The sequence below is a fragment of the Arachis stenosperma genome, chromosome 6 (assembly GCF_014773155.1).
Source record: "Arachis stenosperma cultivar V10309 chromosome 6, arast.V10309.gnm1.PFL2, whole genome shotgun sequence".
Classification (NCBI taxonomy): Eukaryota; Viridiplantae; Streptophyta; class Magnoliopsida; order Fabales; family Fabaceae; genus Arachis; species Arachis stenosperma.
In genome coordinates this window covers 105,210,281-105,233,850 of record NC_080382.1, presented here as the reverse complement: position 1 = coordinate 105,233,850, position 23,570 = coordinate 105,210,281, and the positions used below count along the sequence as shown (strand labels likewise).

At 40.1% G+C, this 23,570-nt stretch overlaps 1 non-coding gene across 1 annotated transcript; it reads right to left on the bottom strand.

Annotated features, from left to right (window-relative positions):
• Nucleotides 1-414: 414 nt before the first annotated feature.
• Nucleotides 415-522, bottom strand: LOC130937213 (small nucleolar RNA R71). Its single transcript, XR_009068441.1, has one exon. It is a non-coding gene; the product is annotated as a small nucleolar RNA R71 (small nucleolar RNA).
• Between the last annotated feature and the right edge of the window lie 23,048 nt (nt 523-23,570).

Here is a 23,570-nt window from a genome sequence, read left to right as displayed (position 1 = left end):
ACCAGCCCCCGTTCTACTGATTCGGTTGTTTTACGTACAGAAAATATGGCAGCTAGAAGAGTTACCATTCAGGAGGAAGGAGCTCCTGATTTTACAATGCAACCGTTTCAAGCGCATCATCCAGCGGTAGCTACGGATTTTGAAATAAAGACCGCACTGCTAAATTTGATGCCCAAGTTTCATGGTCTACCTGCTCAAGAGCCTATCAAGCACTTGAGAGATTTCCAGGCAGCCTGTTCTACTGTCAGGCATGATGGCACTGATGAAACTTCAATTCTGCTGAAAGCTTTTCCATTCTCTCTTGAGGGAAAAGCAAGAGAGTGGTACTACACTCAACCTCTAGCAAATGTATCCAACTGGGATACACTCAGAAAAGAGTTTCTGGAGAAATTCTTTCCATCTGAAGTTACTGATAAACTGAGAAAGGATATCTCTACAATTGTTCAGGATGACAATGAGACTCTCTTTGAATACTGGGAGCGCTTCAATAATCTTCTGGAAGTATGCCCCCACCACATGATTGACAAGATCGTGCTACTCAGCTATGTCACACAAGGTATGAGGCCCCAAGATAAGACCATATTGGAAAGTGCCAGCAATGGGTCTATGAAGAAGTATAAGACCACTGATGAAGCTTGGCCATTGATCAGTGATTTAGCTTAATCTACTCGGAATCTGATGAGCGGATAATTTATACGCTTTTTGGCATTGTTTTTAGGTAGTTTTTAGTAAATTCAAGCTACTTTTAGGGATGTTTTCATTAGTTTTTATGTTAAATTCACATTTCTGGACTTTACTATGAATTTGTGTGTTTTTCTGTGATTTCAGGTAATTTCTGGCTGAAATTGAGGGACTTGAGCAAAACTCTGAAAAAGGCTGACAAAAGGATTGCTGATGTTGTTGGAATCTGACCTCCCTGCACTCGAAATGGATTTTCTGGAGCTAAAGAACTCCAAATGGCGCGCTCTCAACGGCGTTGGAAAGTAGACGTCCAGAGCTTTCCAGCAATATATAATAGTCCATACTTTATTCGGAAATTGATGACATAACTTGGCGTTGAACACCAAGTACATGCTGTTGTCTGGAGTTAAACGCCAGAAAAACGTCATGATCTGGAGTTGAATGCCCAAAACACGTCATAACTTGGATTTCAACTCCAAGAGAAGCCTCAGCTCGTGGATAGATCAAGCTCAGCCCAAGCATACACCAAGTGGGCCCCGGAAGTGGATTTATGCATCAATTACTTACTCATGTAAACCCTAGTAGCTAGTCTAGTATAAATAGGATAGTTTACTATTGTATTAGACATCTTTTGACAGTTTAATATCTTGACTGTTTAGCCTTTGATTATTCGGTCTTTTGATCACTCAGGGGGCTGGCCATTCGGCCATGCCTGAACCTTTTACTTATGTATTTTCAACGGTGGAGTTTCTGCACACCATAGATTAAGGGTGTGGAACTCTGCTGTACCTCAAGTTTCAATACAATTATTATTACTTTTCATTCAATTCTCTCTTATTCTTATTCCAAGATATACGTTGCACTTCACCTTGATGAATGTGATGATTCGTGACACTCATCATCATTCTCACCTATGAACGCGCGTGATTGACAACCACTTCCGTTCTACCTTAGGCCGGGCGCATATCTCTTAGATTCCCCAACAGAATCTTCATGGTATAAGCTAGATAGATGGCGGCATTCATGAGGATCCGAAAAGTCTAACCTTGTCTGTGGTATTCCGAGTAGGATCCTGGGAATCCGGAAAGTCTAACCTTGTCTGTGGTATTCCGAGTAGGATTCCGGTATTGAATGACTGTGACGAGTTTCAAACTCCTGAAGGCTGGGCGTGATGACAAATGCAAAAGAATCAATGGATTCTATTCCAACCTGATTGAGAATCGACAGATGATTAGCCGTGCTGTGACAGATCATTTGGACCATTTTCACTGAGAGGTTGGGATGTAGCTATCAACCAAGGGTGATGCCTCCAGACGATTAGCCGTGCAGTGACAGCGCATAGGACCATTTTCCCGAGAGGATTAAAAGTAGCCATTGTTGATAGTGATGCCCTACATACAGCTTGCCATGGAAAGGAGTAAGAAGGATTGAAGGAAGAGTGAGTAGTGAAGTAGAGTTTCAAGAGGAGCACAGCATCTCCATACGCCTATCTGAAATTTCCACTATTAATTTACATAAGTATTTCTATCCCTTTTATTTTCTTTTTATTATTAATTTTCGAAACCATAAACCAATTTAATCTGCCTAACTGAGATTTACAAGGTGACCATAGCTTGCTTCATACCAACAATCTCTGTGGGATCGACCCTTACTCACGTAAGGTATTACTTGGATGACCCAGTACACTTGCTGGTTAAGTTGAACGGAGCTGTGAAAAGAAAGTGCTGAGTTAGTTTTAGGCACATGCCAAAGAGCCATTATTATTGATCACAATTTCGTCCACCAGAATCACAGACAAATGCAAGGTCGTTCAAGGGCCATTGCAGAAGTATCTTCTGGCATAGAGACTGCTGCTCTAAATCGAAGCATCTGTGAAATGACCAACCTGCTGAAGCAAATGCAGTTAAATCAACAAGCTCAGCAAACTCAACCGCAGCAAAACCAACAACTAGTTCCACAAAGAATTTACGGAATTTGTGCTGATTACAGCCATTACACTGATGAATGCCCTCAGCTCCAACAAAAAGACAACATGGTGGCATCCACTCACAACTTCTATGACCGCCCCAACCAAGGGTACAATCAAAGTGGAAATAATAACCATGGATGGCAGGACAATTCAAACCAGAATTGAAGAGACAACAATAATAGGGGAGGCAGAGATAATCAGGGAAATCAAAGGTGGAATAATTATAATAACAGGCAGCAAAATCAACCTTACCGAGCACCTCACCTGAGGCAAAACCAAGGACCACCGAACAATCAGCAGCAAACCTCTCAATTTACTCATTCTTCTGTATCTTCTAATGAAGATTTATTACAAGCTTTTGAGAAAAGACAACTGGCCATGGAAAATACCATCGTGAATAGTATTAACGCCAGTCTGAATGGTTTCACCTCTACTTTGCAAGCTTTTATGACATAACTTGGTTCAGCACAAAATTCTAGTAACCAACCTTCAAGCACCACTGGAATCCCCTCTCAACCATTACCCAATCCAAAGGGAGGCATTAATGCCATCACCCTGAGGTCCGGAACCACACTGTAGGAGAGGAATCAGGAGGAACCAAGCTCACCAGAATACGCCTCAGCTGAAGAGGTGGTAGAAATCGAAGATGTTGAAGAGGAAGAGGATATATAGGACATAGCTGAAGAAGAGATAGCTCAACCACAGGAAGAAGCACAAAAAGGTGCAGGCACCACAGAAAACACTACTCCCATTCCATTTCCACAACTTGCAAGGAAGCCCAGGAAGCAGCTGGAACCTGATCCTAAAATGGTAGAAATATTCAAAAAGGTTGAGGTAACTGTTCCCCTTTTTGATGTTATTCAGCAGGTACCTAAATATGCAAAGTTTCTAAAAGACTTATGTATCCATAAAGACAAAATTAATGAATTAGAAACTATTCCTTTAGGTAGTTCTATATCTGCTTTAATGGGAGGATTACCTGAAAAATGTAGTGATCTAGGTCCTTGCATAGTTAGTTGTACTATTGGTGGTGTAGTAATTTATGATTGCATGTGTGATTTAGGAGCATGTGTCAGTATAATGCCTTTGTCTATATATGATGTTTTAAGGCTCCCTCCCTTAAAAAGGTCGGCAGCTCGTTTTGTGTTAGCAGATAAAAGCATTATTACAGTGGCTGGAGTTGCTGAAGATGATTTGGTGAATGTTAAAAGGCTCACATTTCCCACTGATTTCTATATCTTGGAGATGCCCCATAATGATTCAGATAAGCCATCATCAATCCTACTTGGAAGACCATTCCTGAAAACATCAAAATTCAAATTGGATGCTTTTTCAGGGACATACTCCTTTGAAATAGATGGCCGCATAGTAATCTTCAATCTGAATGGAGTCATTGACAACCCCCCAGAAGATCGTTCTATCTTCCAGTGTGATGTCATAGACGAAAGTGTGGCTGAAGTTCAAAAGGAAGAGTTTGAAGAGAGTCACGCTAGACAAGGTCCAAGTGTGGGGACCCTCTTAACTGACAATGAGGACACTTCGCCATTTTCACAAGCCCCAGATAACCCAGAGCCTACCCATGCTCAAAAGTTAGAATTGAAACCTCTCCCTCCACATCTCAAATATGCTTACCTTGAGGATGAGCAGAAGCTTCTGGTTATTATTGCAAGAGAACTGACTTCTCAACAAGAAGAACAGCTACTTGATGTGCTGAGGAAGCATAAGAAGGCAATTGGGTGGAGTTTGGTAGACATAGTAGGAATCAACCCTCAAGTATGCGAGCACAGAATATTTTTAGAAGAGGGAGCAAGACCTGTCCGTCAACCACAACGAAGATTGAATCCTACCATCTTGGAAGTTGTCAAAAAGGAAGTGACCAGACTATTGGAGGCCGGTATCATATATCCCATTTCAGACAGTGAATGGGTAAGCCCAGTACAGGTGGTGCCCAAGAAGTCCGGAGTCACTACCGTGAAGAATGAGCATGGAGAGCTCATAACAACTAGAGTTCAGAATGCTTGGAGAGTCTGCATTGATTACAGGCATCTCAACCAAGCTACTCGTAAGGATCACTACCCACTTCCATTCATTGATCAAATGCTAGATCGCCTGTCAGGTAAATCATATTATTGCTTTTTAGATGGTTACACAGGTTATTTCCAGATTCATATAGCTCCTGAGGATCAGGAAAAGACTACTTTTACATGTCCTTTTGGGACCTACGCTTATAAGAGAATGCCCTTTGGCTTGTGCAATGCACCAGCTACTTTCCAAAGGTGCATGATGAGTCTTTTCTCTGATCTTATTGAGGACTGTATGGAAGTTTTTATGGACGATTTTAGCATTTATGGTGATTCTTTTAACCTTTGCTTAGATGGATTATCTAGAGTATTAGATAGATGTATTAATACAAACCTTGTATTGAATTTCGAAAAATGCCACTCTTTGGTAAAGCAAGGGATTGTATTGGGACATGTGGTATCTAATAATGGCATTTCTGTAGATCCAGCAAAGGTGAATGTTATTTCTAGTTTACCTTACCCCTCTTCTGTGAGGGAAGTCCGTTCGTTCCTTGGCCATGCAGGTTTCTACAGGAGATTTATTAAGGACTTTAGTAAGGTGGCACTTCCCTTATCCAGATTACTACAAAAGGATATTGAGTTCGAGTTCAGTGAGGATTGCAAACAAGCATTTGATAAGCTAAAGAATGCTCTAACTCAAGCTCCAATTGTGAGAGGACCCGACTGGAGCCAGCCATTTGAAATCATGTGCGATGCTTCCAACCATGCAGTAGGAGCAGCGTTGGCTCAGCGTGAAGGTAAAAATCCTTTTGTTATTGCCTATGCATCCAAGACTTTAGACACTGCCCAGTCCAATTATACTACTACTGAGAAAGAGCTACTTGCTATTGTTTTTGCTCTAGATAAATTCCGGGCTTATTTACTTGGTACTAGAGTAGTAGTGTATTCGGACCATGCAGCTCTAAGGTATCTATTGGCTAAAAAGGAATCCAAACCAAGACTTATACGTTGGATACTGCTGTTACAAGAATTTGATTTAGAAATCAAGGATAGGAGTGGTAATCAAAATTTAGTTGCAGACCACTTGAGTCGCCTTGAACATATTAAGGATGATTCTACTCCTATAGATGATAATTTTCCTTTTGACAACCTGCAAGCAGTATCTGAGGTAGTCCCTTGGTATGCACCTGTTGCTAATTATTTAGTTAGCCGCACATTTCCTTCACATTTTTCTAAACATCAAAGAGACAAGCTGAAAAGCGAGTCTAAATATTATATATGGGATGACCCATATTTATGGAGATGTGGCGCTGACCAGATAATTAGACGTTGTGTACCTCAATCAGAATTCCAGTCCATTTTAGAGGCTTGTCACTCATCTGAGAGTGGAGGACATTTTGGCCCTCAATGAACAGCTAGAAAGATCTTAGACTGTGATTCTGGTGGCCTACTCTTTTTAGAGATGCTGCTGAGTTTTGCAAATCTTGTCACCCATGCCAAAAATTTGGTAACATATCCAAGAGGGATGAGATGCCTCAACAATATATGCTTTTCTGTGAAATTTTTTATGTTTGGGGCATTGACTTCATGGGTCCATTTCCAAATTCTAGTGGATATTTTTATATATTGTTAGCTGTAGATTATGTTTCCAAATGGGTGGAAGCAATTCCTACCCGCACTGATGATGCTAACACTGTTGTTTTCTTTGTGAGAAACCATATTATATGCCGCTTTGGATCACCACGAGCGATCGTGAGCGATCAAGGCACCCATTTTTGTAACAGGAGACTAACAGGATTGATGAAGAAGCATGGGATAATCCATAAAGTTGCAACAGCTTACCATCCCCAAACTAATAGGCAAGCCGAGGTGTCAAACAGAGAAATTAAACGTATCTTACAAAAGATAGTAAAGCCTCACAGAAAAGACTGGAGCACCAGACTACAAGATGCACTGTGGGCATATAGAACAGCATACAAGACACCCATTGGGATGAGTCCCTTCCGCTTAGTTTATGGAAAAGCTTGTCATCTCCCAGTTGAAATCGAACACAGAGCCTTCTGGGCAGTTAAAGAGTGCAACATGGAAATTGAGAAGGCTGGAGCTGAAAGGAAGTTGCAACTGCAGGAACTGGAGAACCTTCGCCTAGAAGCTTATGAGAACTCCAGAATTTACAAGGAAAAGATGAAAGTTGTGCATGATCAAAACATCAAGAAGAGAGAGTTCCAACCTGGAGATTTTGTTCTCCTTTACAAATCTCGACTGAGGCTCATGCCCGGTAAGTTGAGATCAAAATGGGAAGGTCCATACAGAATAGAGAAGGTTGAACCGTACGGAGTTTATCACCTAAGCCATCCTTCAAGTTCTGAACTTATTAAGGTTAATGGACACCGCCTGAAGTTATACCATGGTGAGAAGGTGCAGAAAAGCAAGGAGCTTGAGATCTTCCGCCTGGAAGATCCCCACATAACAACAGATTGAGCTAGTGGAGCGTCCAACTTACGGACGTTAAAGCAAAGTGCTTGGTGGGAGACAACCCACCGCGGTATGATCGTTCTTTTCTTCACTTTTAGTTTTTCTTCTTTAAATAAATCTTCTCTTTATTAGTGCTTTCGTGTTCTTTCAATTACATGTCTTTATCTTTCCTCAAAAAAAAAATTTTGCCGCGTGACGCGATCGCACCAGCAACGCGTCCGCGTGGCAGGGGGAGTAAAGAGAAATAAAAATGAACAGAAAGTTACGCAGGAGCAGCGCTGGAGTCGTGCCAGAGGCACAAATTATCCCACGCGACCGCGTGCCCCACGCGACCGCGTGCCCCACGCGACCGCGTGCCCCACGCGACCGCGTGCCCTGCATGTTCGACGTAAATGGGTGCACAATGCCATATTGTGCGAGAGTGGTGCTGGATTGGTGCTAGAGGCACAATCCTTGTCACGCGACCGCGTCGCCGACGCGGCCGCGTCAATTAATTTCTGATGCACACTTACGCGATCGCATGACCCACGCGATCGCGTCACCTTAATTTGGCAATTGAATTATATTGAACAGAGAGTTGTGCTGGAGCTAGGCTGCACTCGCGCCAGCAGCACAACGTAGGTCACGCGACTGCGTGACAGACGCGATCGCGTCCCCTTTCCTGATGCGCACTCACGCGAACGCGTGCCTTCCGCGGCCGCGTCGCATGCGCCGCACAGCTCAACTTCAATTGCCCAATTATCTTATCTTTCTTTCCTCCAAATCCTAATTTTTCTTTTCCCTCCTTCCTTCTTCTTTCCCCCTTCCCCTTCTACCTCACCTTTCACTCTCTCTCTCTCTCACCACCATTAACAAGGTTTTACCTTCTTCTTCCTTCTTCTCTTTTCTATCATTCTTATTATATTATGTATATATATTATTATTTTCTTTTTCTTTTCTTTTTCTTTTCAAATCTTTATTTTTCCTTCTTCTTCTTTTCCTTTTACATGGTGTTAGAAACCTTTTGAGTCATCATTCCTCATTATATGCTTGTGGATTATTGCAAATTGTTTGACAATTATTTTTCTCCTATTTAAGGGATTGCTTGCATGTTCAATTTCATACTTTTTATATCTTGTTTAACATGCATGCCATGTGTTTGTGAAAAAGCCCATATAGCACTATGCACTTTTCTACATTACTTTACTCTACTCTGCAATGCTTGCTTTTCACAAATTCTCTTTCATATTTTACTTATTAAATTTAATTGTCAATACAAACGTGATAGTTAGTTTGTTACGAATGGTAACCTAACTTGGACATTGAATGTTTGATATATGCTACTCATGCCTTTGCCTGCATGCCAATAAACCTCTTGCATTCCATTGTCCTACATGCACTTGCTATATTTCCATTGATGAGCTTTTCACATGTAATCCGGACCATGTGTTAATGCCATTTATCTTTATTGTGCATTGACTATCACTTACAATACCCTCTTTCTTGCTCTATCTCTTTGAATTTAATTTTCTTTCTCTTCCCTTCTTTCAGGATGGCCACCAAGAAAGGAAAAGAGAAAGCTACTTCCAAACCACCAGCAAGAAGAGGAACTAAAAGAGTATTAGTGGCAGAGCCTTCTTCAACCGCAGTCAAGCCTTCAACAAAAAGAGTTAAGAGGATAATAAAGGTTGACGACAAGGAGAAAGCCTTTTCAGCAAAGTACATTGCGCGATTTCCCAATCGCCACTGTGAGCAAATGTTCCCTATCCTAGCAGAAAGGAACTATAACAATGAATACCTTCTCATCCTTCCGCCCAATATTGCCACCTTTGTTGAGCCACAAATTGAGCGAAGACAATGGGGTTTCCTACGGAGACAGCCAAGGCAGCTCAATCTTTCTTGGGTAGTTGAGTTCTACTCCAACTTCTACATACCGACCCTGCAGTCTGTTTATGTCCGGCAGAAGCAAGTCCCCATCACAGAAGAGGCCATTCAGCAAGTTCTGAGTCTTCCCCCCATTCCAGCAGGAATGGACGCTTTTCAAGAAGCCACCCTTCAGCGCCAGAGATACCAATTTGACTGGGACTCCATTCTCAGAGTCATCGCTTTACCTGGCAGCCGTTGGATCTATGGATACCACCGCAACCACCCTAAGGGAATCTTAGCTTCCGCACTTACCTTGGAGGCTCGCGTATGGGCACAGATCATGTCCCATTACGTCTTTTCGAGCACTCATGAGTCCTCCTTCACTGCGGACATGGCTGTTCTACTATGGTGCATCCTTACAGACCAACCTCTGAATCTCTCAAGACACATCCAGCATGCTATGGAGCATGTACAAATCGCGAGCAACTTATCTTTCCCCGCCTTGGTCTCAAATCTTGTCTCAGCAGCCGGAGTCTCCTGCAGAGCTGGGGACACCAAAGCCATGCTTCCACGGGATAATCAATATGTCCCTAACGGGAAATACCTCAGACTTTCAGCAGCCACTACAAGCCAGCCTACTGAGCCGGTTGAAGATATTCCTTCTTCAACACCACAAGCATCTACCACTGAGAAATTGCTCCAGCAGATACTTGAAAAGTTGGATCGGCATGAACAGAAAGCAAAGATGAGAGAGCGCCGTAACGAGCGCCGATTCAAACACCTCAAGGAGCTACTCAAGGGATGCTTCAGAGACTCAGACACCCCGGACTCCACTACTTTTACCAGCACCGGGAGCCATGATGATCCCGACTGTGGAGATACTGCCACCAGCCCACCCCTGTTCCTGACAGATGGCACCGAGGACGGTGCAAAGCCTTAAGTGTGGGGAGGTCGGTCAGTACCTGACTTCCGGAGGTAAATTCTCTTCTCTGACACCAATAATTAGGATATTTTAGTTAGATTTTTCTTTCTTTTATAGAATAGAATAAATTGCATAGGTTAGGATAGTTGCATGCATGTTCTACTTGATTGAAAAGACAATAAGTTTCTTTTAAAAATCTATCTTTGGAACAAAATTTCACTAATTTTTCAAAATTTTTATGATAAATTTGCTTGAGTTGTATTTGGAACATGATGTTTGAGCTAAAGAACACACAACCTGTGAAAGATTTGAGCCTTTATGTATGGTTACATTATTTAACCATAATCATTTTATTCTTGTGTGTTTACTTCTCTATGATTGTAATCTATATTTTGTTTTATCTTATATGTCCAATATTTATTATTTTTACATGCTTGCACATGATTGAGGCCATTATTTGTTTAACTCACTTATCCAAATCAAGCCTACCTTTTTCAATTACCCTTGTTAACCACTTTGAGCCTTTAAAACCCCATTTGTTCTATACTTTACCACATTACTAACCTTAAGCTGAAAAATAATTGCATATCCCAAATTGAATCTTTGGTTAGCTTAAGTTAGAATTGTGTGTGCTAGTTAAGTATGGGAAATTGTGGGAACAAAAGTTGTTAAGGGAATGTGTCATGAAAATTTAAAGGAAATTTGGATACCCACTCATGTGAAAATATAAGAATAAAAAAATATATGTGCATTGATAAGCTTTATTTATTCAAAAAAAAATATATATATATATATATATATATATAAAAAAGGGACAAAATTACCCCAATGTTAAATTCAGAATTCAAAGATCAATGCACATATGATAGAATTAAAATACAAGGTTGAAACATGAGTATGGGTTGAAAAAGGGAATTATGGGTAGCTAGGCATGAATTTAAAAGTATATAGAATATATGTATATTAGGTGAGAGCTTAGGTTAATTAAAGATTCAATTTATAAAGCTCACTTAGCCATATGTATATCCTTACCTGCACCTTGGCCCCATTACAACCCTGAAAAGACCTCATGATGTTTGCATTGGTATATTAACTGTTGTTGATTGGTTAGGAGAAAAACAAAAGTTAGAAAGCATGACTAGAGAAGAATAGAGTGATTACCCTATACACTAGAGATTAGAGCGTACATACATTATCAGTGAGGGTTCAATGCTTGAATTTTCATGTTTCCGGCCTTCATAAGCTATCTTCTTGCACTTTTATCGGTTTTATTATATGATGATGGAATTAGTGGAATTTGATTTGTAATTATTTTGAAGGGCTTATTTACTTTTGATCAAGTGGATAATAATCATATAGTTGCATTTATTTATATATGTAGGATTACATTGCATTTCATGAGTTTCTGCATGTTCATACTTATTTCCTTGTCTCCTTCAATTTAGCATGAGGACATGCTAATGTTTAAGTGTGGGAAGGTTGATAAACCACTATTTTATAGTTTATATTGTGTTTAATTGTGTGGTTTTGTCGTGATCCGTACCCACTTATTCATCAATTTAGCATGCATTTAGATTTCCTTTCTGAATTTATTACATGTTTGAAAATTGCTTCCTAGAGATTTTAATTATTTAATTTTAATTCTCCTTTATTCCATTCGATGCCGTAATCTGTGTGTCAAGTGTTTCAGGCTTTATAGGGCATGAATGAGACGGAGATTGGAGAGGAAGCTAGCAAAAATGGAAGGAACACAAGAATTTGAGGAGATAACCAGCGAAAAGTGACGCGGTCGCATGGCTCACGCGACCGCGCGAAGGAGCGCAAATCGCAGTGACGCGGCCGCATGGCTTGTGCGGCCGCGCGGATTGGAAAGCACAAGCAACGCGGTAGCGTGGACGACGCGAACGCGTGAAGAGGAAAAGCGCCAGCGACGCGTCCGCATGGACGACGCGATCGCGTGACGTGCGCGATCTGCATAAACTGCAGAATCTGAAACCAGCGATTTTGGACCCTATTTTGGCCCAGTTTTTGGCCCAGAACAGCAGACTAGAGTCAGAGAATATGCAGAAACAACAGACATTCATTCATTGAGTAGTTTTAGATCTAGTTTTTCACTCTCTTAGGTTTTTTCTCCCTAGTTTTTAGAATTCTAATTTTCAATTGGTCTTAGCATTGGAACATTAAGAAGAGTTATTTCCTCATCAAGACTTCATCAATCTAGTTTGCTCTCGTAACTTGGTTTTATTCTTCCATGTTCCTTGTTATGTTCAATTTTGTCATTCAGATACTTTTATGATTAATTAATGCAAGGATTATTTCTTTTTAATTTCATTTCCATTCCAATAATCATGTCTTCTTTTAATTCCCTTTCATGTGCCATGGATTCTTTATTTACAATGCGTGAGTAGTTTCATTACTTGATGGGGAGTTGATTAAAAGGAACTCTTGAGTTAGAAGGATTGAAGGAAAAATTTGTAATTGGGTTAAATGTTGGATTGCTATCCTGTCACCGACGCCAATCCCTTTGAACTAAGTGGGTTGCAATTTGTGAACAGATCTGGCATTTCCACTTGTTTGACTTTCCCTTACCTAGTAAGGGATAACCAAACAGAACAACTATTAATTATAAATTAATCTTACAATCACACCATCAATGATAGAGATTCTAACCAATCAATTCCCAGTCAAGGCCTTTTATTTTTATTATTTAAAATTCCTCAATTTAAATCCCAATTTACTTAGCTCAACTCTTTTTGGAATATCTGATTAATAAAACAGCACACTTTTCTGCAACTCGTTGGGAGACGACCTGGGACTTAAAACTCCCAGTAATTTTAATTTAAACGTTCAGTGACATATTTCTAAATTGATAGGCAGATTTTCGGTGAGTTAAGAACTATACTTGCAACGTAACCATTTTAATAAATTTTTAATTCACCAGCTTCTGCACTCCATCACTGCCAAAGCGGTGTTACCTGTCAAGTACTTAGGAATTTCTCTTGGCGCTAATCCTAGGTTGGTGAAAACCTGGAAACCAATCATAGACAAGGTGGAAGACAAGCTGAATTTATGGAAAGCTAGATCTCTCAACAAAGCGGGTAAGTTGGTTCTCAAAAAATTTGTTCTCAATAGCCTGCCGATGTACTAATTAAGCTTGTATAAGATGCCAAAGGGTGTTGCAGAAAAGATCATTGGACTACAAAGAAGGTTCTTGTGGAGTAAAGAAGATGGGAATAACGGGATACCACTGGTGAAATGGGAGGTAGTTCAAGCTCTGAAAAAGCTAGGTGGCTTGAGGGTGGGAGATGCTTTAATTAGAAATGTGTCGCGTCTGTTCAAGTGGTGGTTGATGAGCGGATAATTTATACGCTTTTTGGCATTGTTTTTAGGTAGTTTTTAGTAAGTTCAAGCTACTTTTAGGGATGTTTTCATTAGTTTTTATGTTAAATTCACATTTCTGGACTTTACTATGAATTTGTGTGTTTCTCTGTGATTTCATGTAATTTCTGGCTGAAATTGAGGGACTTGAGCAAAACTCTGAAAAAGGCTGACAAAAGGACTGCTGATGCTGTTGGAATCTGACCTCCCTGCACTCGAAATGTATTTTCTGGAGCTACAGAACTCCAAATGGCGCGCTCTCAACGGCGTTGGAAAGTAGACATCCAGAGCTTTCCAGCAATATATAATAGCTCATACTTTATTCGGAAATTGACGACGTAACTTGGCGTTGAACGCTAAGTACATGCTGCTGTCTGGAGTTAAACGCCAGAAAAACGTCATGATCCGGAGTTGAACGCCCAAAACACGTCATAACTCGGAGTTCAACTCCAAGAGAAGCCTCAGCTCGTGGATTGATCAAGCTCAGCCCAAGCATACACCAAGTGGGCCCCGGAAGTGGATTTATGCATCAATTACTTACTCATGTAAACCCTAGGAGCTAGTTTATTATAAATAGAACTTTTTACTATCATAATCTCATCCTGGATTGTATTTTGAATCTGGTGATCACACTCAGGGGGCTGGCCATTCGGCCATGCCTGAACCTTTTACTTATGTATTTTCAACAGTGGAGTTTCTGCACACCATAGATTAAGGGTGTGGAGCTCTACTGTACCTCAAATTTCAATACAATTACTATTACTTTTTATTCAAATCTCTCTTATTCTTATTCCAAGATATTCATTCGCACCCAAGAACATGATGAATGTGATGATTATGTGACGCTCATCATCATTCTCACCTGTGAACGCACGTGATTGACAACCACCTACGTTCTACATGCAACCGAGCTTGAATGTGTATCTCTTAGATTCCCCAACAGAATCTTCGTGGTATAAGCTAGATAGATGGCGGCATTCATGAGGATCCGGAAAGTCTAACCTTGTCTGTGGTATTCCGAGTAGGATCCTGGGAATCCGGAAAGTCTAACCTTGTCTGTGGTATTCCGAGTAGGATTCCGGTAATGAATGACTGTGACGTGCTTCAGACTTGCAAGTGCTGGGCGTTAGTGACAGACGCAAAAGAATCAAGGGATTCTATTCCAGTAGGAGCGGGAACCAACCAGTGATTAGCCGTGCTGTGACAGAGCGCGTGAGCGTAGTTTTCACTGCGAGGATGGGATGTAGCCTTCGGCCAGTATGATGCCTCCAGACGATTAGCCATGCGAGTGACAGCGCAGAGGACCATTTTCCAGAGAGGATACAAAGTAGCCATCATCGAACGGTGAACCCCTATACATAGCTTGCCATGGAAAGGAGTAAGAAGGATTGAGTTGAAGCAATAGGAAAGTAGGCGTTCTTGAGCCATACAGTATCTCCATTCGCTTATCTGAAATTCCCACCAATGAATCTGCATAAGTATCCCTTTTATTATTTCTTTTTATTATTAATTTTCGAAACCATAAACAAATTTAATCTGCCTAACTGAGATTTACAAGGTGACCATAGCTTGCTTCATACCAACAATCTCTGTGGGATCGACCCTTACTCGCGTAAGGTTTATTACTTGGACGACCCAGTACACTTGCTGGTTAGTTGAACGGAGTTGTGAATTCAACCGGTGCCATAATAATGATTTCATACAAATACAAAGAATATGGATCACAATTTCGTCCACCAAGTTTTTGGCGCCGTTGCCGGGGATTGTTCGAGTATGGACAACTGACGGTTCATCTTGTTGCTCAGATTAGGTAATTTTCTTTTCAAAATTTTTTTTCTTTTTTTCGTTTTTCTAAAATATATTTTCGAAAAAACTTTAATAAAAATCCAAAAAAATAATAAAATCATAAAAATCAAAAATATTTTGTGTTCTTGTTTGAGTCTTGAGTCAATTTTTAATTTTGGTGTCAATTGCATGCTTTAAAATTTTTCTTGCATTTTTTTCGAAAATTCCATGCATTCATAGTGTTCTTCATGATCTTCAAGATGTTCTTGGTAAGTCTTCTTGTTTGATCTTGATGTTTTCTTGTTTTGTGTCTTTTCTTGTTTTTCATGTGCATCTTTGCATTCATATTTTCCAAGCATTAAAAATTTCTAAGTTTGGTGTCTTGCATGTTTTCTTTGCATCAAAAATTTTTCAAAATTATGTTCTTGATGTTCATCATGATCTTCAAAGTGTTCTTGGTGTTCTTGGTGTTCATCTTGACATTCATAGCATTCTTGCATGCATTCATTGTTTTGATCTAAAAACTTCATGCATTGAGTAATTTTGTTGTTTTTCTCTCTCATAATTAAAAATTCAAAAATAAAAAAAAATATCTTTTCCTTATTTCCCTCCAAATTTTCGAAATTTTGGGTTGACTTGGTCAAAAAATTTTTAAAATTAGTTGTTTCTTACAAGTCAAGTCAAAATTTCAATTTTAAAAATCTTATCTTTTTAAAATCTTTTTCAAAAAAAATCATATATTTTTCATTTTTTCTATTTTTTGAAAATTTCAAAAATCTTTTTCAAAATATTTACAAAATATTTTTCTTATCTTTATATCAAATTTTTGAAAATTAGCTAACAATTAATGTGATTGGTTCAAAAATTTAAAGTTTGTTACTTTCTTGTTAAGAAAGGTTCAATCTTTAAATTCTAGAATCTCATCTTGTAGTTTCTTGTTAGTTAAGTCATTTTAAAAATTAAATCTTTTTCAAAATATCTTTTTCTTAAAAACTTTTATCTTATCCTTTTCAAAATTTTATATTTTTCAAAATTTGATTTCAAAATATCTTATCTAACTTCTTTTCTTCTTATCTTTTTTTTTCAATATCTTTTTCAATCAACTAACTAACTTTTTGTTTGTTTCTTATCTTTTTCAAAACCACCTAACTACTTTTCCCTCTCTAATTTTCGAAAATATCTAACCCCTTTTTCAAAATTATTTTCGAAATATCCCTTCTCTTCTCTTCTTCTATTTAATTATTTAATTACTAACACTTCTCTTCACCTCTCTTCATCTAAAAATCCGAATTCTTCTTCATTCTTCTACTCCCTTCTTTTTCTACTAACATAAAGGAATCTCTATACTGTGACATAGAGGATTCCTCTTTCTTTTCTTGTCTTCTTCTCTTTCATATGAGCAGGAACAGGGATAAAGGCACTCTTGTTGAAATTGATCCAGAACCTGAAAGGACTTTGAAGAGAAAATTAAGAGAAGCTAAATTACAACAATCCAGAAACAACCTTTCAGAAATTTTCGAACAAGAGAAGGAGATGGCAGCCGAAAATAATAATAATGCAAGGAGAATGCTTGGTGACTTCACAAAGCCAACGTCCAAGTTTGATGGAAGAAGCATCTCCATTCCTGCCATTGGAGCCAACAACTTTGAGCTGAAACCTCAGCTAGTTGCCTTAATGCAACAAAACTGCAAGTTTTATGGACTTCCATCTGAAGATTCTTATCAGTTTTTAACTGAGTTCTTGCAGATCTGTGAGACTGTAAAGACGAATGGAGTTGATCCTGAAGTCTACAGACTCATGCTTTTCCCTTTTGCTGTAAGAGACAGAGCTAGAATATGGTTGGATTCACAACCTAAGGATAGCCTGGACTCCTGGGATAAGCTGGTCACTGCCTTCTTGGATAAATTCTTTCCTCCTCAAAAGCTGAGCAAGCTGAGAGTGGATGTTCAAACCTTCAAACAAAAAGATGGTGAATCCCTCTATGAAGCTTGGGAAAGATACAAGCAGCTGACCAAAAGATGTCCATCTGACATGTTTTCAAAATGGACCATTTTAGATATATTCTATTATGGTCTCTCTGAATTTTCGAAAATGTCATTGGACCATTCTGCAGGTGGATCTATTCACCTGAAGAAAACGCCTGAAGAGGCTCAAGAACTCATTGACATGGTTGCAAACAACCAATTCATGTACACTTCTGAGAGGAATTCCGTGAACAATGGGATACCTCAGAAGAAAGGAGTTCTTGAAATTGATGCTCTGAATGCCATATTGGCTCAGAACAAAGTGTTGACTCAACAGGTCAACATGATCTCTCAAAATCTGAATGGATGGCAACATGCATCCAACAGTACTAGAGAGGCAGCTTCTGAAGAAGCTTATGATCCTGAGAACCCTGCCATGGCAGAGGTTAATTACATGGGTGAACCTTATGGAAACACCTATAATTCATCATGGAAAAATCATCCAAATTTCTCATGGAAGGATCAACAAAAACCTCAACAAGGCTTTAACAATGGTGGACGTAATAGGCTGGGCAATAGCAAGCCATATCCATCATCTTCTTAGCAACAGACAGAGAATTCTGAACAAAACACTTCTAATTTAGCCAATGTAGTCTCTGATCTGTCAAAGGCCACTTTCAGTTTCATGAGTGAAACAAGATCCTCCATTAGAAATTTGGAGGCACAAGTGGGCCAGCTGAGTAAGAAAGTCATTGAAACTCCTCCCAGTATTCTCCCAAGCAATACAGAAGAGAATCCAAAAGGAGAGTGCAAGGCCATTGACATAGTCAATATGGCCGAATGCACAAGGGAGGAGGAGGACAAAAATCCTAGTGAGGAAGACCTCCTAGGACGTCCCTCAAGCAAGAAGGAGTTTCCTATTAAGGATCCAAAGGAATCTGAGGCTCATATAGAGACCATAGAGATTCCATTAAATCTCCTTCTGCCATTCATGAGCTCTGAAGACTATTCCTCCTCTGAAGAGGATGAAGATGTGACTGGAGAGCAAGTTGCTCAATACTTAGGAGCTATCATGAAGCTGAATGCCAAGTTGTTTGGTAATGAGACTTGGGAAAGTGAACCTCCCTTGCTCATTAGTGAACTAGATACTTGGATCCAGAAAACTCTACCTCAAAAGAAACAAGATCCTGGCAAGTTCCTAATACCTTGTACCATAGGCACTATGACCTTTGAAAAAGCTCTATGTGATCTGGGGTCAGGGATAAATCTTATGCCACACTCTGTAATGGAGAAGCTGGGAATCATTGAGGTACAACATTCCTTGTTCTCATTACAATTGGCAGACAAGTCATTGAGACAAGCTTATGGAATAGTAGAGGACGTGTTAGTAAAGGTAGAAGGCCTTTACATCCCTGCTGATTTCATAATCTTAGACACTAGGAAGGATGAGGATGATTGCATCATCCTTGGAAGACCTTTCCTAGCCACAGCAGGAGCTGTGATAGATGTCAACAGAAGTGAATTAGTCCTTCAATTGAATGGGGACTACCTTGTGTTTAAGGCACATGGCCATCCCTTTGTGACAAAAGAGAGTAAGCATGAAGAGCTTCTTTCAGTTCAGAGTCAAGAAGAGCCCACACAGTCAAACTCTAAGTTTGGTGTTGTGAGGCCACAACCAAACTCTAAGTTTGGTGTTAAGACACCATATCCAAACTCTAAGTTTGGTGTTGGCAACTATACAACATTGACCTGATCACCTTGTGGCTCCATGAGAGCCACTGTCAAGCTATTGACATTAAAGAAGCGCTTGTTGGGAGGCAACCCAATTTTATTTATCTAATTTTATTTTATTCTATTTTATTGTTATTTTATGTTTTATTAGGTACATGATCATGAGGAGTCACAAAAAAAATCATAAAAATTAAAAACAGAATCAAAAACAGCAGAAGAAAAAATTCACACCCTGGAGGACGCACAGGCTGGCGTTCAACGCCAGTAAGATGCATCTGGCCGGCGTTCAACGCCAGAACAGAGCACCATTCTGGCGCTGAACGCCAGAAACAAGCAACATTCTGGCGCTGAACGCCAGGAATGTGCCCAGAGAGGAAAAACTGGCGCTGAACGCCAGTAACAAGCATGAAACTGGCGTTCAACGCCAGAAACATGCTTTACATGGGCGTTGAACGCCCAGAATGTGCACCAATGGGCGTTTAAACGCCAGAATGATGCACGAAGGCATTTTACATGCCTATTTGGTGCAGGGATGGAATTCCTTGACACCTCAGGATCTGTGGACCCCACAGGATCACCTCAGGATCTGTGGACCACACAGGATCCCCACCTAACATATTCCCACCTTACCTCCTAATCCTAATTACACTCTCCTAATCCTAGTTTTCTCTTCCCCATGTCACACTTCCCAACAACTTCAATCTCTGAATTCTTCTCTTCCCAATGAACACTCTTTCCCAAAACCCTTCACCAATCACCTCAATTCCTCTTCCCAATTACTCCCTTCACCATTCACATCCATCCACTCTTCCCCATAAACCCCACCTACCTTCAAAATTCAAAACCAATTTCCCACCCATTCCCACCCTAAATAGCCGAACACACCATCCCCCCTCTCCCTATAAATACCCTTCCATTCTACTTCATTTTCAGACAACATAACCCCCTCTTCTCACTCTTGGCCGAACCATCACTTCCCCTTCTCTACCATATTTTCTTCTTCTTCTTCTTCTCTTCTTTCTTCTCTTGCTCGAGGGCGAGCAATATTTTAAGTTTGGTGTGGTAAAAGCATAAGCTTTTTGTTTTTTCCATTACCATCAATGGCACCTAAGGCCGGAGTATCCTCTAGAAAAGGAAAAAGGAAGACAAAAGCTTCCACCTCCGAGTCATGGGAGATGGAAAGATTCATCTCCAAGAGCCATCAAGACCACTTCAATGATGTTGTGGCAAAGAAGAAGGTGATCCCTGAGGTCCCTTTCAAGCTCAAGAAAAATGAGTATCCGGAGATCCGACATGAAGTCCGAAGAAGAGGTTGGGAAGTCTTAACCAACCCCATGCAACAAGTCAGAATCTTAATGGTTCAAGAGTTCTATGCCAATGCATGGATCACTAGGAACCATGATCAAGGTATGAACCCGAGTCCAAAGAATTATCTCACAATGGTTCGGAGGAAATACTTGGATTTTAGTCCGGAAAATGTGAGGTTGGCGTTTCACTTGCCTATGATGCAAGGAGATGAACGCCCCTACACTAGAAGGGTCAACTTTGATCAAAGGTTGGACCAAGTCCTTATGGACATTTGTGTGGAAGGAGCTCAATGGAAGAGAGACTCCAAAGGCAAGCCAGTCCAACTAAGAAGATTGGACCTCAAGCCTATAGCTAGAGGATGGTTAGAGTTCATTCAACGCTCCATCATTCCTACTAGCAACCGATCTGAAGTTACTGTGGATCGGGCCATCATGATTCATGGCATCATGATTGGAGAGGATGTAGAAGTTCATGAGGTCATCTCCAATGAGATCTACAAAATAGCTGACAAGCCTTCACCCATGGCACGGCTAGCTTTTCCTCACCTTATTTGCCATCTATGTTACTCAGCTGGAGTTATCATAGAAGGAGACATCCTCATTGAAGAGGATAAGCCCATCACCAAGAAGAGAATGGAGCAAGCAAGAGAGACCCCTCACGGTTCTCAAGAGGTGCATGAGGAAGCTCATCATCAAGAAATCCCTGAGATGCCTCAAGGGATGCACTTTCCTCCAAACAACTATTGGGAACAACTCAACACTTCCTTAGAAGGTTTGAGCCACAATGTTGAACAACTAAGGGTGGAACATCATGAGCACTCCATCATTCTCCAAGAAATAAGAGAAGATCAAAGAGCAATGAGGGAGGAGCAACAAAGGCAAGGAAGGGACATAGAAGAGCTTAAGGACATTGTTGGACCTTCAAGAAGAAGACGCCACTAAAGGTGGATTCATTCCTTGTTCTTTATTTTTTTTTCTGTTTTTCGGTTTTTAATGTTGTGTTTATCTATGTTTTGTGTCTTTATTTCATGATCATTAGTATGTAACCATGCCTTAAAGCTATGAATAAAATCCATTAATCCTTCACCTCTCTTAAATAAATGTTTTAATTCAAAAGAACAAGAAGTACATGAATTTCGAATTTATCCTTGAATTTAATTTAATTATATTGATGTGGTGACAATATTTTTTGTTTTCTGAATGAATGATTAAACAGTGCATATGTCTTTTGATCTTGTTGTTTATGAATGTTAAAACTGTTGGCTCTTGAAAGAATGATGAACAAAGAGAAATGTTATTGATGATCTGAAAAATCATGAAATTGATTCTTGAAGCAAGAAAAAGCAGTAAAAAAAAAAAGAAGGAGCAGTAGAAAAAGCCAATAGCCCTTAAAACCAAAAGGCAAGGGTAAAAAGGATCCAAGGCTTTGAGCATCAATGGATAGGAGGGCCCAAGGAAATAAAATCCAAGCCTAAGCGGCTAAATCAAGCTGTCCCTAACCATATGCTTGTGTCATGAAGGTCCAAGTGAAAAGCTTGAGACTGAGTGGTTAAAGTCGTGATCCAAAGCAAAAGAGTGTGCTTAAGAGCTCTGGACACCACTAACTGGGGACTCTAGCAAAGCTGAGTCACAATCTGAAAAGGTTCACCCAGTTATGTGTCTGTGGCATTTATGTATCCGGTGGTAATACTGGAAAACAAAGTGCTTAGGGCCACGGCCAAGACTCATAAGTAGCTGTGTTCAAGAATCAACATGCTTAACTAGGAAAGTCAATAACACTATCCGAAATTCTAAAGTTCCTAGAGAAGCCAATCATTCTGAACTTCAAAGGAAAAAGTGAGATGCCAAAACTGTGCAGAAGCAAAAAGCTACAAGTCCCGCTCATCTAATTAGAATTAATATTCATTGATATTCTGGAATTTATAGTATATTCTCTTCTTTTTATCCTAATTGATTTTCAGTTGCTTGGGGACAAGCAACAATTTAAGTTTGGTGTTGTGATGAGCGGATAATTTATACGCTTTTTGGCATTGTTTTTAGGTAGTTTTTAGTAAGTTCAAGCTACTTTTAGGGATGTTTTCATTAGTTTTTATGTTAAATTCACATTTCTGGACTTTACTATGAATTTGTGTGTTTTTCTGTGATTTCAGGTAATTTCTGGCTGAAATTGAGGGACTTGAGCAAAACTCTGAAAAAGGCTGACAAAAGGACTGCTGATGCTGTTGGAATCTGACCTCCCTTCACTCGAAATGGATTTTCTGGAACTACAGAACTCCAAATGGCGCGCTCTCAACGGCGTTGAAAAGTAGACATCCAGAGCAATATATAATAGTCCATACTTTATTCGGAAATTGACGACGTAACTTGGCATTGAACGCCAAGTACATGCTGCTGTCTGGAGTTAAACGCCAGAAAAACGTCATGATCCGGAGTTGAACGCCCAAAACACGTCATAACTCGAGTTCAATCCAAGAGAAGCCTCAGCGCGTGGATGATCAAGCTCAGCCCAAGCATACACCAAGTGGGCCCGGAAGTGGTTTATGCATCAATTACTTACTCATGTAAACCCTAGGAGTAGTTTATTATAAATAGAACTTTTTATATAATCTCATCCTGGATTGTATTTGAATCTGGTGATCACACTCAGGGGCTGGCCATTCGGCCATGCCTGAACCTTTACTTATGTATTTTCAACAGTGGAGTTTCTGCACACCAAGATTAAGGTGTGCAGCTCTACTGTACCTCAAATTTCAATACAATTACTATTACTTTTTATTCAAATCTCTCTATTCTATTCCAAGATATTCATTCGCACCCAAGAACATGATGATGTGATTATGTGACGCTCATCATATTCTGAACCTATGAACGCGCGTGATTGACAACCACTACGTTCTACATGCAACGAGCTTGAATTGTATCTCTTAGATTCCCCAACAGAATCTTCGTGTATAAGCTAGATAGATGGCGGCATTTATGAGGATCCGGAAAGTCTAACCTTGTCTGTGGTATCCGAGTAGGATCCTGGGAATCCGGAAAGTCTAACCTTGTCTGTGTATTCCGAGTAGGATTCCGGTAATGAATGACTGTGACGTGCTTCAGACTTGCAAGTGCTGGGCGTTAGTGACAGACGCAAAGAATCAAGGGATTCTATTCCAGTAGGAGCGGGAACCAACCAGTGATTAGCCGTGCTGTGACAGAGCGCTGAGCGTAGTTTTCACTGCGAGGATGGGATGTAGCCTTCGGCCAGTGTGATGCCTCCAGACGATTAGCCATGCGAGTGACAGCGCAGAGGACCATTTTCCAGAGAGGATACAAAGTAGCCATCATCGAACGGTGAACCCCTATACACAGCTTGCCATGGAAAGGAGTAAGAAGGATTGAGTTGAAGCAATAGGAAAGTAGGCGTTCTTGAGCCATACAGTATCTCCATTCGCTTATCTGAAATTCCCACCAATGAATCTGCATAAGTATCCCTTTTATTATTTCTTT